This window comes from Cylas formicarius, unplaced genomic scaffold (genome assembly GCF_029955315.1).
Source record: "Cylas formicarius isolate icCylForm1 unplaced genomic scaffold, icCylForm1.1 PGA_scaffold_5__7_contigs__length_24384050, whole genome shotgun sequence".
NCBI classification, from domain to species: Eukaryota; Metazoa; Arthropoda; class Insecta; order Coleoptera; family Brentidae; genus Cylas; species Cylas formicarius.
Window position 1 is genome coordinate 11,688,000 of NW_026844341.1, and position 16,807 is coordinate 11,704,806.

The 16,807-nt window shown below is 33.8% G+C and overlaps 1 protein-coding gene across 2 annotated transcripts in view; it reads right to left on the reverse strand.

Annotated features, from left to right (window-relative positions):
- Positions 1–16,807, reverse strand: part of LOC132702588 (uncharacterized) — a 219,228-nt gene that overhangs the window by 201,213 nt on the left and 1,208 nt on the right. Inside the window, exon 1 of one of the 2 annotated variants that reach the window (XM_060671332.1) lies at positions 4,752–4,965. The exons of the other annotated variant lie outside the window; for it this stretch is intronic. The gene's annotated coding sequence lies outside the window, so the exon portion shown is untranslated. Of the gene's footprint in view, positions 1–4,751; positions 4,966–16,807 lie in introns of those variants that run through there. 2 annotated transcript variants of the gene reach the window in all.

Below are 16,807 nucleotides of genomic sequence, written 5' to 3' on the forward strand. Positions count from 1 at the left end.
CTTTTTATGTTTTTAAATGAATTGATTTTTACGAAACTAAATGTGATCTGGCAACACTGGATAATATCAAATATCTCTGCTAAGCAACAGGTTGGCGCAAAAGCGTCAATACAATGTTGTAATCTACTCATGCACAGTTTGGTTAGTTTTGGTCGTAGTGCTACTTTTTTGCGGTTGTTGTCTTCGTTGTTGCGTCTTTCTAATGTTCGTATAAATATGGAAATAAGATATTGTGTGAACAATTCAAATAACTTTGGTATTTTTTCAAAGAAACTTCTACAGGCTACTGTAATACTTTTTACAAAACTTCTGGATTCCTCCTGCGTTGGTTTTTGCTGAGTCGAACTTGTAAATAACTTGTAAAAAATATATAATAATAAAATAAATAGTAATAAAAATAACTTGTAAATAATAAAATCAAAACGTGTGAAAATGTAGGAGTTCCGTTGAAGAGAATAAACTACCAAGAACATCGGTGGATGCTCTGTGGTGACCTTAAAGTCCTGTGGATACCCATAGGACAACAGGGGGGTTATACAAAATTTACATGCTTTATTTGTGAGTAGGACAGTCGGGCATTGGGCTCGAATATAATGACCCTCTAGAACAAGCCTTACATCTTGTAGCAAAAATGTATTAAGAGACCCAAAAAAGTTTTACTGCCTCCTGTTCATATCAAACTTGGCTTGGTGAAGCAGTTTGTTAAAGCCCTAGACAAAAATGGACAGTGTTTCAAATATTTTCCAGCCATATCTGATGCCGAGATAAACGAAGGTATTTTTGTTAGGCCGCAGATAAGAACTTTATGCAGAGACAAGAATTGGGGAATAAAGATAATGGCAGACTACTGATAGATGTTAAAACTAGATATGCCCTTGAAAACACTTTTTTACTGAATAAAAAAATGAATTATTTTAGAAATATGCCTGTTTTCCTTTATTATTTGCAAAAAAAATATTACGCGATTCAAATAGATGCGTAGAATTTTTGAAATCATCATACGAAAATTATATAAAATCAGTATTCAAAATAAAAACATCTGTCAAAAGTTTAATTTTGCAGACCTGTGTAATTAAGTGCCATGAATAAAACACACATATCTTTAAACTGTGTTTTCAATTTATTTTAAAATTCTTCTATTTTTAATTAATAATAATACATACCTAAACTTAATAATTTTTCCCATATTTCAATTTTTCTAAAATAACCGAAGATGACGTAAAAGATATATGAAACGGTATTTTAATCAGATGCTACTGGGTGTTCAAAATAAAACAATATAGTTGAATAATTATAAATTCAAGGATTCCGATGTACAAAAACCTAAAACTTTTATTAATTAATAATATTTCATATACCTATTTTTAATACTTTGTGATTTATTTCAATAATTATCCTTCTGTCTGTCTAAGACTATTGCTATAACATTAGCTATTTCTTTGGTTTCATGCTAGTGGTAGAATATTGAAAATGGAAAATGCTAAACCGGAATGCTAGAAATGAGGAAAAACAATTAGAAATTTTACTTCAGTAGCTATCAAGAAGCTAGCTTATATGATACATCTCAATCAACCGTTACTTACAATACTGGAAAAAACAAACATCATCCCTTCCCTACACCAAGAACTTCTAGTTTAGACCATGGTTTTGAACAAAGGGCGCAATTTTTTTTATCTAAAACAATGTTTTCCAATGAAACTACATTTCGTCGTAACGATACAGTTAATAGTCATAACATTCATTAATATTCGACAGTTAATTCAGTCAGCTTTGTTAACTCTACATAATTACCGGTGTAAGTCGAAGCAATTGCTTCCGACCTAACAATATTATGTTGGACTAAAACTCAATGACAGGGTGGAAGTACTTTTTCCTATAAGATTCTTGGGTCGGTATACTGAACAGCGAGTTGGATAAATCACTTCGACAACAGTTCTTTCTGCATTGAACTGGCATTCGAACCAGATTCAATGGCATGCGATTACGAAAGCACCTCCATATTATGAGATTACGTTTAGAAAAGGAAGAAACTCAATTCATCTCCTAACTAGCTGAGCACCACTTACAAAGCAATCGATTTAGAGTATTCAGAGTAGAACTATCGCAATATCCCCTTTCTTCTGTGGTGTTGTTCTTTCCAGAGAGTATAGAGAAGGGGTCGAATATGTGCGGATATAAAGGATCTAAAAGTCTGAATGGAGCACCCTGGCCACCAAGGTTCTAGTGCAATGTGAGAATTGAAATTCTTTTTACATATTTCAATATTTGGTAGGAGGTAATCTTTGAACCACTCATCACAAAGTTCTGTGGTTATTGTTCAGTTGCGGTCATCAAAGTCTAGCCCTTTTGTACTAATATTACCATAATCACAGCTAGTCCATGCAAGAGAAATCTTTTTGATAAACTTATAACCCCATCAAAAACCGTTTCAAGAGCAGTTGGAGAACTTTCGCAGTTCTCTTTTGTTCTTCTAAAAATATTTATAGTAACATTTTTATTAAATAACAATTTTCTGTAACGCAATACGTCGTAAAAATCCGAACCGCAAGGCGATGGACCGAGTCCCCGATTCAAGGCCAACAAAAACCGATATAGCCGCTAAAGCGCCGAAGATCGCTTTTATTCTTCAATCCTGCATAATGACTCATTCAATTCCGAATCATTGACGGTCGGTTTCTATTCGGCTGTGTTATTTATGTCGCATATACAGGCCGGCCATAACGGATCCGCACTTTGAGCATTGCATTGAATGTACATGTATGCACAAATGTCAGTCATGCTTGTGAAACAGTTCGAAATCAACAGCTAAAGTTTTCCCGTAAACTGATAGTGGGCAACTATCATTCGATATAGTCTATTATAGGTATGGAGCTGAGTGTTCTAGGCCACTGTGTAATAAACCAATGATGCAGCTGGAATGGGTTGATAAATCACCAAAACGATGTCGAGCGTTATTTTTCCCGCATCATCGAGCATCGATGCCAAAAAAATTAACCGAATATAATAAGATTTAATTGGAATGAAGCTTCACTGAAATAGATAATATGATAACTGAAAGAACTAGACAGATATATGTGAAGATATAAATAAAGTTATTTGTAGAGATACAAAGTCGTTTAAATTAGAAAACTAGTAGCACTTTTTCTACTGATTACAAGTGCGGAAACAGGAAATGGATTTAGGAAAAAATATTATTGCAATATTAACATAAAATTGAAAATAACGGAATGATTAACACATTTCTCTTTTAGACTTGATGGCTATGAGTGGTTTGCGACGTACTCGCAAAACTCAATTTTGATTTTATTGTTTTATTTGGACGTATGAAACATAAGAAAATAGAAAAAAAAACAGAAAAGCCTAATTAATTTATGATTTTCCTATTGAGCGAATTGCCTATAGTACCATTATAGGTACCCTTTAAAACGTCAACGTTTTGGTATCTTTTCTTATAAATTTAGTAATTTAAATAACCCCACAAGTAGAAATAAAGTGGGGTTATATCTGGTGACCTAGGAGGTCAAGGCCAAAATGGCTGTCAAAAATTGCGTCGAAAGTTATGAGCTCCTGCGCTATCTTGTTGGAAATTGAGATTCTGTCTACTTACGAGCTTATATTAACAAAGGAATGACAAAAAAAGTCTCCTCTATGTCAAAAGCACCTGGACTGGTCGAAATTTAAAAGGGCAAAATTTGTGTTTTATAAGAACCCTTTGGACATAGGCTAGAGCCTTTGCCTATGTCTCGAATAGAATTGTCACGATATGTTTCAAAATATTTAAGAACACCAATTTCCCAGTCTTCACTTATAATAAAGTTTTTTCGTCTCCTTTTTGGAAAAACGCTTTTATTATTTCTAAAAATTCTAAAAACAAATTACTATTTGTTAACACATCAGGACAGTTTTTCTTCTAGTTTAATTTTCTATTCGGCAGGACTACCAATATTTTGCACAGCATTTGGGGAACAATTTTTTTTGGGCATTAAATAAAAGAAAATTTCAGTTTTATTTCGCAATCACTCATAGCCATCTAGTCTAAAAGAGAAATGTGATGATAACTGAGTTATTTTCAATTTTAGGCTTTGCTTTTGCTTTTGACCTTTTTTGTTCTATTGGTGATTTACGAAATATATATTCAATTGATTTTCTGTTTTCAGTATCGTAATCAGTAGAAAAAATACTAGTTTGCAAATTTAACTGGCTTTGTATCACTATTCATAACAAAGTTGCCAATGATGAACAATTAATTTATATCAGCCGGTATTAGTGTCATAACACTAATAAAGCTTAGGCTTTAAAGGAACGGGAAGAACCAAAACCAACCTTGGTGAAATAAGTGAAGGGATGCAACAGGTACCGAGTGAAAGATTTTACAAGGGTAAAAATGGCGATCTTGGTATCGCCAGAAAAGAGCAACTTTTATCCATTTTCAGCCAAAATTAGCACGCCCGTCGGGCACAATGGTGCACAGAGACCGACTGCTTTAATCGCGTCTCTGTCGTTTCCTCGTTCACGGCGGCCGTTAGAAAAGAAAGGGAGAACGTGACGTTATACACACAGGTAATTATTGTTTCCCTTTATAGTCACCTGGTCGTTGACCCACCGAGCGTGAGTATATACGGCGCATCACAACAACCACAGCCTTTTTTATATGTTCACGGAGGGTCGTGTGTTTCGTTACCTGGAAGTTTTCTGGAGAACGCACTCGCGGAGAACCGAACAAAACTCGGCTATACGGTGTGTCAGCTTACCTCCAATCACTTGTCAGTTTAACAGAACGATATCGCTGGCGAAGGAGCCATTTCGCAAGCAAGACATCGGAGATATCGACGGTCGATCAGAAGAGGAACCCGATGCCGTGGCCAATCCCGGAAGCGGTCCTATTTTCCGGAAGAACGTTTCGTGGAGAAAAAACTGCGGCCGCGCGACAACGCTTGGAGACCGGCCACCGAAAGATTTCACTTTTTGTATTATTCTCCGCGACTAACGTCTCGAGAGAATGTACGAAGCTTTAAGAATCGCGGCGTTGCCGATCCGTGTTGGTTTCCGATTCATGCGTGGGGCGGGGAAGTAATAATATTAATAAATTGTTTTTATTGATCTTAATTTTACGAATCAGGCACTATCGACGATGTCTGAGAGCAGGTCGACACGATCAATATGTCTAACAACTATGGATGCCAATACAAAAGATTTTTCAGTAATTCACACATCAAAAAAGTTATTTTTAGTGAACGGAGGGTACATTTTAAAATATTCCATAGTGTTGATTAGGAAAATTAAACTAAACTTTTTTAATACAATATAATAATTTTCAAACCAATTTTAAAGAACGATCAAACTGCTTAGTTCTAAAATAGAAGAAGCTTGTTCTCACCAGCCTGTTTAAACAAATGTTATTTCTTTTCTTCTTACAAACACTAAAAAATAACTGAAAAATCAAGGCACACCATTTCACCGTGCTTGATAATTCAAGTTTAGTATTAGTATTAGTATTAGTATTAGTATTCATAGTATGCAACTTCTTGAGTCACTTGTGCCAAATCAAACTCGTGACTAACTGCTAATAAAGTGTTAGCTAAAAATACATATTGACAAAAATGGAGCTGATATTCAGATGATTTTAATAAAATTGCTTTGTATGTTTGAAGTGAACGCTGGAATGCTATGGATATGGAGATGCAAAAAGCGTTAGATATATAACATAAGATTAATATTCCGGGAGAAAAATACATCGAGATATTGAATGACATTCTGGAAATCCAGAACACATATGAAAAGAATTAACATCGCCATTATGTATCTTTTACAGCAACCAATTGTAAGTAATAATAATTAGGGACAAAGACGATAGAGTAGATTTGCTGCATTAAAGAAATAACTAACAAAAACCTGCACTTTTATTTCTAATCACTCTTTCTTTCGGGCATGGGCGTTGAATTTTCGACGATTTTTTGAAGTCCGGCACCATCGCAAGCCTACTCAAGGTGCGACAAAATGCGCAGGCGTCGGGCGGTACAGTTACTCGAGTCAAAGCGGACAGGTTTGCCGGCCACAATGGGCTGAAGGAACAGGTGATGGGTTTTTGCACCGCCGGGAAGTTAGAGCCCAGAAAAAAATCACAAACATCCATTATTACAAAATGGAACAAGTGGTATTTGAATAGATTGCCAATTACTACTTCTACTAAATAAAATTTCTTATTAGTTTTGGGTCTAAAATGTCGGGTTTAATCATTTACGAGCAATCTTTTTTAAATAAATATCGTTATCACTGTAAAGTCTACGGTTTTCGAATGGTTCCGCTCGAAAAAATATTTTTATTATATTAAATTATTATTAATCAATTTAATGTTTTTATTGTTAATTTCCTTTGCAAGCTGTCAGACATTAGATTGATTACACGAATTATATTTTAATTACCCAAGTGGTGTTTACAATCAATTTTCGCGAACAGTATAATAAAAGACGTCATGGTTTAGTTGCGTTATTGTTAATTACCGGAAGTCGATCTTTTATTTCGTTTGTAACTATAAAATAAACTTTTGTGACATGCTTTTTTTATTGGTTTCAATTGTTTGCAATAAAAGTGAACAATTAAAAAAAATAAAAATCTGATTTCGGGGGAAAGCTATGACGAGTTGAAGAAGCAATCTATACTTACTTCGGGATCCACGGTTGACAAAAACCTATGTTCTCAAGGGACACGGGAAGACAGATATTTTATTCTCTGAATTAAGGTACGCTTAATGCTTAATTTTGGTTAACCGCTGACTTGCATACGAGTTTACTAAACTTTAAGCCACACAAATATCTGAAAATTTTATGGGAGATAGAGGGCGCTTTTCAATTTTCGGCCCTTTTGAGAATTTCCCAAAACTTTTTTAATTATGAAAATGTTGGATGTAGTGGCGTACTAAGTACATTTTTTCTACAGTTCTCATAGATGAATACAACTTTCTTATTTTATATGGCTATGCTTCTAAAAAAGGGCCGTGTTGAGCCCTTTTCGGCAAAATAGATTTCTTGATATAAGCGATGAAAAACGGCGGAAAGCGGTCAGTGTCAGTTAAAGGACATACATTTTATTTTTTATTGAATTTTGTGTTCTGTCGCACATCATTTTAGTGGCCGAACTTAAGTTTTTAGTTAATAATAATATGATAAATACATATCCAGAGCGGCACCAACCAGACAAGCGAATATTTAATTCAACCAACTACGGAAATTTCAAAAAGCCAAGGAAAAATCAAAAACATTTAAATAAGGAGCAGGAAATCCGGGAATTCAATATAATTAGAGAAGGGGCACTAGGCTGACGCAACAAATACTAGAAAAAGTAATGTTTTCACTATTTCGAGCGAGAACTGACTGTTTCGGAATATCTAACAGATCTATTCTTACAATACTTATCACTGAAGCACAGAAAATCATCATGCTGTAGTGTATCAGAGTCGGCAGCGGCTGGTTATATGCGAACATGTGTTGTTCAATTTTTGGAAGACACTTGCCATTAATTTTTGGAAGGAATATTTCTATTAGCAATGGTTGCCACGCTCACAACGCACATATTGTAAAGGAATTTTTAAATGAATAGTGTGGATAATGTTGGATTGGAACTAGAGGCCCCATTCTATGGCCTGCGAGATGGTGGGATCTAACTCCTTTGGATTTTTTTATAGGACAGATTGACATATTTAAAGATAGAATTTTCCAAACAAAAGTAGAGTTAAAGGAAGCCACTTGAAAAACGTTTGCTTCCATCAATCCTATAGAGTTAGTGAATAGTTGCCATTCAGTACAAAAATACAAAATTATAATAATAAACTATAAATAAGCAAAACACAATTCATTGTGGTACCTTACCTCTGCTCTTCTCTCTAATAATTTCCACATTAAACATATTAAGCGTTCCATCACAAAACACACTTCACCACAACCTTGAAATAGCAATGAGCCCGACAGCAATCCCACACTTGCTACTGTTATTCTTCCTTACATTCAAAACATCACTGACCACATACCAACATTTCCAAAGAAATATAACGTCAAAAACAGATTTACCACTTGTCCAAAATCTCTCAACATCTTCGGTCCGTCGAAGACAAAATTCCATTTGAGATGCCAGGAGTTTACAGCATTTCATGCATATGCGGCAAAGAATACATTCTAGAGATCGGACGAAAAATATCAACTAGGCTCAAAGAACATGGAAGAGCTTTAAGACTAAGACTAAGAAACAAACCCATCAGCAGATTTTTATTCGATAAAAGTAAAATCATGCATATAATAAATTCTTCTAAAGTCTGTTCATAGATATAAGAAAGTGACTAACTAATACGAATTAAGGAAAGACCCAGGCAAGCTGTAAGAATGAAGTATGGCCGAACCGGTCCGTACTTTGCTTAGAATTTAATTATTTGGGGTTTTGTTACAAATTATTTTTATTACCTACTTAAATTACTGAAAATTATTCACATAATATATCAGTATCACTATCGCTATCATCGCCTGTTCTAATTATTATTTGTTCTTGATTCTTTGCAATATGGATATACGATTGTTCTGCTTTTTCTATGTGTTTAACAGAATTTGCCAAACTTTGTGGAGGGATGTTAAAAACTTCGATTTCTATAAGTGTGAGGACATTGGAGTTAACACGGGGAAAAACATTGTTACGACGAATGGCAGATTTTAGTTGATGCCAAACATGTTCAATGGGATTAAATATACAGTAGATGGTGGAAGCCTTAAAACTGTATGCCCTAGATTTTTTGCATGATTATCACAGACGTCTTCCTTTTGTAAGTTCAAGCTTTGTATAACCTCAATTAATTGCTTTTCTTCGTGAAAGTAAATGTCGTTATTATACATGTAGTTTTGGATGGTTGCTTTTGTGTCATATGAGGAAGGGGGTTTAGTCAACTTTACAATGACGCTATTAGGAGGAATGTTTGGAACTAGTTTGTTTTTAAACGAACTTTCAAATAAATCAGCGGTGGTGTCTTCATGATAATCCAGAGAAGAATCTTTAATATTTCTCGCAGACAGAGAAAGTCCATTTGGAATCCAACCATCTTTAGAGCTAGCATGCAAAATTGTTATTCTTTTACATCTTTTGGATGGCGCGCTTATCAGTTGAGTCAACCCAACCCTTTCCCGGGGTATCATAAGTGTCGAACCAAGTTTCATCTAAGTAAATAATTGGCCTTTGTTGTTCTCTGTAAATCCTAATTTTTTCTAGATATTCCAGTCGCCATTTCCGAATTCTAAAAGATTCCATTAAAACTTGCCTATTGTCAATTTTTTTAAATCTAAAACCCATGTGTTAAATACACTTCCATAAGGTAGTTCTGCCACATTTAACACCGGTTTCATCTTTGCAAGCCTCCTAATTAAGATATCTAATGTAGGCACGCTTAGTTCCTCGTATAACTGGTAAATTTTACGCCGTATTACATCTGGATCACTTTCATCTACAGTCGAGAAAATGTCAGCATCGTTTCTTTTTTTCCTCGCTGAAATGGGATTATTCAAAATTTTCCATACAGTTGATGTTTTGAATTTTCGCCAATGTGGCCGTTTCTTCTAAAGATGCTTGCTTGCTGGCACTACGTTCAATGAGAGTCAAATAAACATTGTTTATAACTTCCTCAGTCTCAATAGAATAGTGTTTTCTACATTGAGATCAACTAGACTCGCATATATTTTGCATAATTCGCACGCGATTCAACACATGCTGTATTACACACGAAATAAGAATGATAATAATGATAAACTTAAACTAAGTAGTATACCAAACCAAAGAATATTAAACACAGGTAAGTATAAAATTATTTACTATTACGGACCACAATTTTACCTGAATTTAAATTCCGAAACTTTAGGTATTAATCTTGTTGCATTGTATGTTAATGACCACCCTTGGATAATCCCATTCAAAAGCAATTGGTCACTTTCTTATATCTATGAACAGACCATACCAACGAAAAATCAGTCGGTCTATAAGCAACCTAACAATCTTAATCGCGACTCAGGTCTATATATATGAGAATCAGTCATCCAAGACGATATTTATGCCCCTCATTTAGCTCCACCCCCTCAAACAATATATAAGCAGGTACAGAGTAAAATACGAGTCAGTTTCAGTTAAGCTCTGAAGAAGCCAATAGGATGATTGGCGAAACGCTAGCAACAACAACCGACGCAGAAGTTTTGTAAATAGTAAGAAAAATAAGGTTCAACCAGTACAAATTTCAACGTTGTATTATTTCCATAACTAACCAAAACTATTCGTGAGGAAAAAGTTACTTGATAAATGATTTTACATTGTGATAAAATTTCTTAGACAACATATTAATGGTTGGAACACCAGACAGCTTTTTTACAGCAAAGCGGCGGCGAACAGAACTGATATTTTAAGTCCCATATCTATTATCTCTCGTATCCTTCCGCCAATACGTAAACATATTTTATCGCCGCTAGTTGCATTTTCACACGTTCTCCGCAGCGGAAAAGTAACAGTCAGTGCGGAAACGATAATCACATACCAAATATCCACTCGCCTACGGTCGATATTAATAATTAAATTTCATTTATTTATTATTATTTAACTTATTTTATTCACAGTAGTTTAAAAAGTAAAAACTTTCTTCCAACTTTTATGCAAACAGTAGAAATTTAATATTGTATTGAATATTTGAATGATGTAGCATATGGCAGTAATAGCCCGATAAATTAGCAACCGGGAAACGGTGTGTCTCAAGGATATCTGCGAGGCCCGGTTCTGTTAACTCAGTGGATGTTTGCTGAGCACTCTTAGTCGCATGTCCAACCTCAGTTTTCTCGCACCAATTGGTTCATTTTAGTTTATGTTTGAAAATCAAAAAAATTATCAATTTTTCCTAAACACGCACCAAGAAAAAATGGGATATCTCGCACCTTCTCAGAATATTAATATGAAACATTTCTAAAAGTCTCAAAAATACCTAAGGTATGCTTTTTATTAAAATACATGTAGTTTTAGAAAAAATTATTAAAATTTTTCATTTTTTTTTTAAATAATAGATACCATCAACAACATCAGTAAAATTTCTCAGGATGGAGAAATCATATTTATTTTGAAGAATGTAAAATTGTACTTTAAAAAGAAGAAAGGGTACGAGTAAATTTCAAAATAGGAATTTTATTTTAGACTAGAATTTTAAATGGCGAATTTCGGGCAAATTTGGTAAATCTCGTTTTACGTTTTTTTTTTAATTTTCGAAAATTAATAAAAAAATTGCTCAGAACATTTTTTTATGGAAAAAAGGTTATCCTAAATAAAAATTTCAACAACATTCAAAATAGAACTATTGGATATAACATTTGTTGAGCCATATACCAAGGAGTTATAGAAACACCTCCAACAGCCGTAGGAAGCCCAGTGTCGTTCGCTGACGATTCCAATGTAGTATTACCGGGAAAATCAAAACAAGACATTAAGATAAAAGGAGAATCAGTCATAAAAATAATGTGAAATTGGTGTATGGCCAGCGATATCACATTAATTACGAATAATTGAGTGGCAGTACAACAATATTTAATTGTACGGAAGGAAAATTAATTTCTCTTCAAAAGTACAACACACTCTCTATAGATATTTTGAAATGAATATATTCTGGTATCATACGATAAATTTTCTCTTACGCGGTCGTGTTTTAGGGAAGCTCAAGATATTCTGTAAAAACATTTATTTTACAAAAAAAATCCATATCAGTGGCCTGCAAAAAACAGCTCAGACCCTTGTAGGGGATATTTCAAAAAATACAATATATATTGACTTTTCCTAGTCTCTATTCCTATTCTGTGATAATGTTCACAAAAAAATCATGACAAATATATCATTATTATCTAACTTCGAAAAAAAATGTTTTAAAAAAATATTAAAATCTTTTCCACTACACAGTGGAAGAATTTTTTAAAGATAAAAAAAAATCTATAATTTCCAATACAACTTCAATAGTAAATTTTATTCATTGGTTCCGATTGCTCTGCAATATTTTCTAGCGTGTTATCAGCTTCCAACATTCTTTCCACAATGCACTTTCTTCACACCTGCAATAGGGGTTCAAAGTCTCTCATTTTAAAAACGGTGTTAAACCTTGCTCCAAATTCTAAGTGGTTTATATCTATCTGATATAGCAGAAGTACCGAGTAGACAATAAATTTCTTACAATCAGGTTTAATCAAATTAATAATCTGCAGTGGATTCTTTTTCAACTTATATTTCTGAAATTGTTTATTATTTCAAGTAAGCCAATAAATAACGTCATTTTCATTCCAAGATATTTTTCCGCATTTTTTTGAGTGGTGGCTGGCACTATCCATGACTAGGAGAAATAAGATCCGTCCGCATTCATTCTTCATTCATATATCTTGTCTTCAATAATAATTTATATCGCAGCAATTTGTGCAGAAACTTTTTATAAACCACAATAATCGGCGGCTCCATTAATTTGCGAAGGGAAAATTGAGATAACTTTCATTTTGTGATTGTTATGAATATTAGTTAAACGCATTGGTTAACTTGCCAATCTTTTCGATTGCCAAATAAAATATGAAGATATTTATGCATCAAATATTGAAATGCAACATAACGTTAGTAAGGAACAGAAATGGCTGATGTGTAAGTTGTAAAATTTGCAATATCTGACGATTGTCTTTCAAGTTTGGAACCAGGGAGAACCTTCCTTAAAGGACAACTTTTTTTCATTTAACCGAGAACAAGCAACTCTCATATATGGTGTCGACTTAATTGCACACACTGCAAAATTGTCAATTGTCAAACCGGGTAAGGCCAATAAATAACTACTAATCTCACCGAGAAAACCTAGCGTCGAACAAATGCCGGGATTCCTCTCCACATTTTTTTTTTAAGAATCCAATTCGCCTGAAGGGTAATTGGTAGGCACAGATGCGCGCTACCCTAATAGATCTTTCCCATTCGGATTCGATTTACATTTATTGGGGATAAAACGGGGCACTCGGAAAACCCGTGGCTTGCCAGAACCGGAAATATAATGAACCGAGTGGGAATTTTGCGGCGTAATCGAGGCTTTTGAAACACGTGACTCCACGTGATCCCGCGGCGTGCATGGCGGAAACCGTAATTAAGGCACTCATAATTAGCATTTTTAGCAAATATTGGTGAATATATTACGCGTACGTATATCGTAAGCAGAGTAAAAGAGGTAAAAGAGATATTTTAACGAGCCTTATTCTCGGAGTCTGATTACGTTGATTTTCTTAAGACATATGGTTGAAGGTAATTAATTATCTCGTTGTCGTCAAACGTTTTTCAGTAGATCGAGCTTCTACAACAATTTTTAAAATAGCAAACTTAAAATACTTGCCTATATTTATGCTAGAAACAATTCATTACATGTTTTAGACTGCAGCTCTTAAACATGTAATCCTTGCTTAAGTTGAATTTAAAATTTTCTTATGATACAAAAACATAAATAAAAATGACAGAAATAAAATTGAAGCGTTTGGTCACCCACGTCTATATGAACTTCTAATACTAATACAGAACTTTTACATAAATAATAATTATGTAATTTATTGGTCATTTTATTTACTCATTTAATTTTAATAAATTTAATGTCCATTCCCTTATCTGAAGGCCTCACTTATATACACAATTATTTCGACTGACTCTAAAAATAGAACTCCCAATATATTTTATCAGCTATTATGCACTCATCAAGCGTGGCTAAAGTGTTATTTTAAGACTTCAGCTTAATTGTAAATGGATACATAGATTTATTCAAATTAATTTACTTTATGTACTGACATACGTCAATATACTAGTAAACTTAACTTAAAACTAATAAAACTTAGACTAATAAACTTATATTAGGATAAACAATTTATACAAAAAACAAAATGTTTACATACTAAATATACTAAAACTTATAACTGAAACATTCTGCAATTAAAGGGACCCCATTTGAAAAAGAGAATTTTAATATGAGCGTAGGTCCTAAACGTCTTGACTTTTGAGATACAATTTTTCAAAAATTGAATATATTCTTTTAATATCTGTAACACCACCTTTAATATTTTAATGAAATTTGGCACACATGTACCAAGAGGCATTAGTTAGTGCACCATATTTTTTTTAAATACAGTAGTGGAGGACGAACGAAATTTCACATGTCCACTTTTTCAGACATTGATAGTACGCCACTGATTTCTCTTAAAATAAAAATCGTTCTTGCCACCTCTAATCATCTGTAGAAATTTAATTTCTTCATTTTTTTCAATCCGATGTACGGTTCTCGCTTAAAAAATAACAACCTCTTCTCTACATGGTTAATGGTTAATATTTATCTGTTTTAAGTACGTAAACTTAAATAAATAGAATAAATTTAAATAAGAACCGTTTATTATTTATCTTGTTGCAAGAATGTGATGTTATTTCATTAAAACTGTAAAAGCAAAAAGAAGTCTTCTAATATTTTTTTTCTGAAGGAACTAGTCGGTAACTAGAAACTAGTTATCTCTGTTTAACTAGTGTATTGGTGACCTAATTATCCAAAATATTATTTGTTCATAGACGGTGGCACGCCACTGATATTCATTTATGAGCAAATTTGATCTCGTTAAGGTTTTTTAGTCTTTCGCACGGTTTTCACTTAAAATAAAAACTAATTTCTCTGCATGCTGTCATATTAACCATATTGTTATGACCATGCAGAGAAGGGGTCTTTATTTTCGAAAACCGTACCTTGGATTGGAAAAAATCAAGAAATTAAATTTATTTAGAACTGAATGGAGATTTTAAGAATAATTTTTATTTTAAGAGAATCAATGACTGCCAAAAACGGCAGTTGAAATTCCGTAGGTCCGCCGCTGTTTTATTTTGAAAAAAATGTTTTACCACCCTGTATCTCAAAAGTTTGAAGTTTTCTTTTTAAAACACCCTGTATAGGCACCATTTGTGTTTAATATTATAGTCGTGAAGCCCCTAGCGACCCATTTATTGCTCCTCGTCGTTCCGAACAATTTTTAAATTCTCCAGAAAATACGCGAGGGCAAAGATATGAAGGAGTCCCTGCTGTGGTCCCTAAGTCCGAACTCGCCATTTTGCTCACAGCCCTAGGTGGCAGTTCAAAATGGATCGACCTGAGAGAGGCGCATGAGATAAATGAGAGTAGAAGCAAGGGAATCCTGAGATAAAAGAGTATTCAGGTGAAGAAGAAGATACAATACTTAGAAACTTCATAGATATTTTGGAGTTGACTGTTCCAAGTTCTCTTGTGGAAAAAATAAATTTGTGTTTTCGTGATTCAAGAAAAACCTGTTTGAAGCCAACCAAGGCCTTGGAACTCAACCTTGCAGAACGCCTATAGTCACATGACTCTCAGCTGATGACCCACAATTGGTGCAAAATACCTAGCATGTATTTTTGTTTTTTCGAAAGCCAAACTGACATGTGCAGCAGTCAAAATATGCAACTAGTTGTGAAGCTATGCATTTCTCTATAGACATGTATTTTATAGGAAGAAGAGTAGTTAGTGGCAGAGCATAAAAGTTTTTCAAGAGGAATTAAAATTGTCTTTCGTTGCTTTTATCATTTTTGTGTTCTAGTTGTAAATTTTAAAGCTATTTTTGTGATTAATAATGTTGCGAACGTTATTGTAGCGTAAACCATTACTATATATTTGGATGAATGATGTTTTTCAGGTTGTTTAACGACATTTGAAGCCAATTTATGAAATAATTATAAAGTCATTTGATACTGTCTTATTTTTGTTTTTCACTCTGTGTGAGTTAATTAAGGTCCATAACATATCACTAGATGTGAATAAGAATACCCTTATGACATGCCTATAGGTAAACTTCTTAATGTACTGAAATCCTCTGTATCTGATGAATTCATTATCAATACTAACCAAACCATCATTAACAAATAAAAAATATGTGTTGGCCACTATGTAGTAGAAATTGAAGAGCCGGAAATATCAAGATTCTGCACACTGGAGGACAGAACTGCGGTGACTTTGAATACTAAAATATATTCTAATTCTAGTTGATTAATTTCTTGTCTGCTTCGTATGAAAACTTAGCAAAAGATCAACGAGGCTGTCCGTGATACTTATCACCCATACTAAAACGCACATTTACCTCATTGATATATTCTTTACATACGTTTTTACTACTGTCGCCACTTCGTCCGTTTTTGGTATTTTAATCACGGGTTTGGAAGGAATACGATGTCTTTGAAATTCATGCTATTTAGAAATTTATCAATACATGCTCGTGACTAAAGTGTCGTTTATAAAACTTGTTGCATAATGTATTATTTTCGACTTTACACCTTTACCATTTTTAACAATCAATTGAAGTATTTTTTCCTTGATATGTTAAGAGGCTGTTGAGTTCAACAAAGTAAAATCAAAATAAATTTTCAAAACTTCAACAGGTTGATTATAAATCTAACTTGATGGTGTTTCGTCAATAATCCTGTTAGCTTCTTCAGAGTTTAACCGAAACTGGCCTATTCCACTCTGGGCCTGCTTATACATTGGTTGAGGGGGGGGAGGAGCTATAGGAGGAGATGAATATTGTCTCGGATGAGTGATTGTCATAATCTCGCTGTTAAGATTGTTGCTCATGATTGAGAATCCTTCTGAGAATTTCTTAGCCATTTAAATTGTCTACACTCTAACATACGTTTACCATTGAATTAGAAATTAATAACACTCTCCCATTCTTAGATATTCTTATTAATAGAAAATCAGCCCTAATAATGGGTAAAT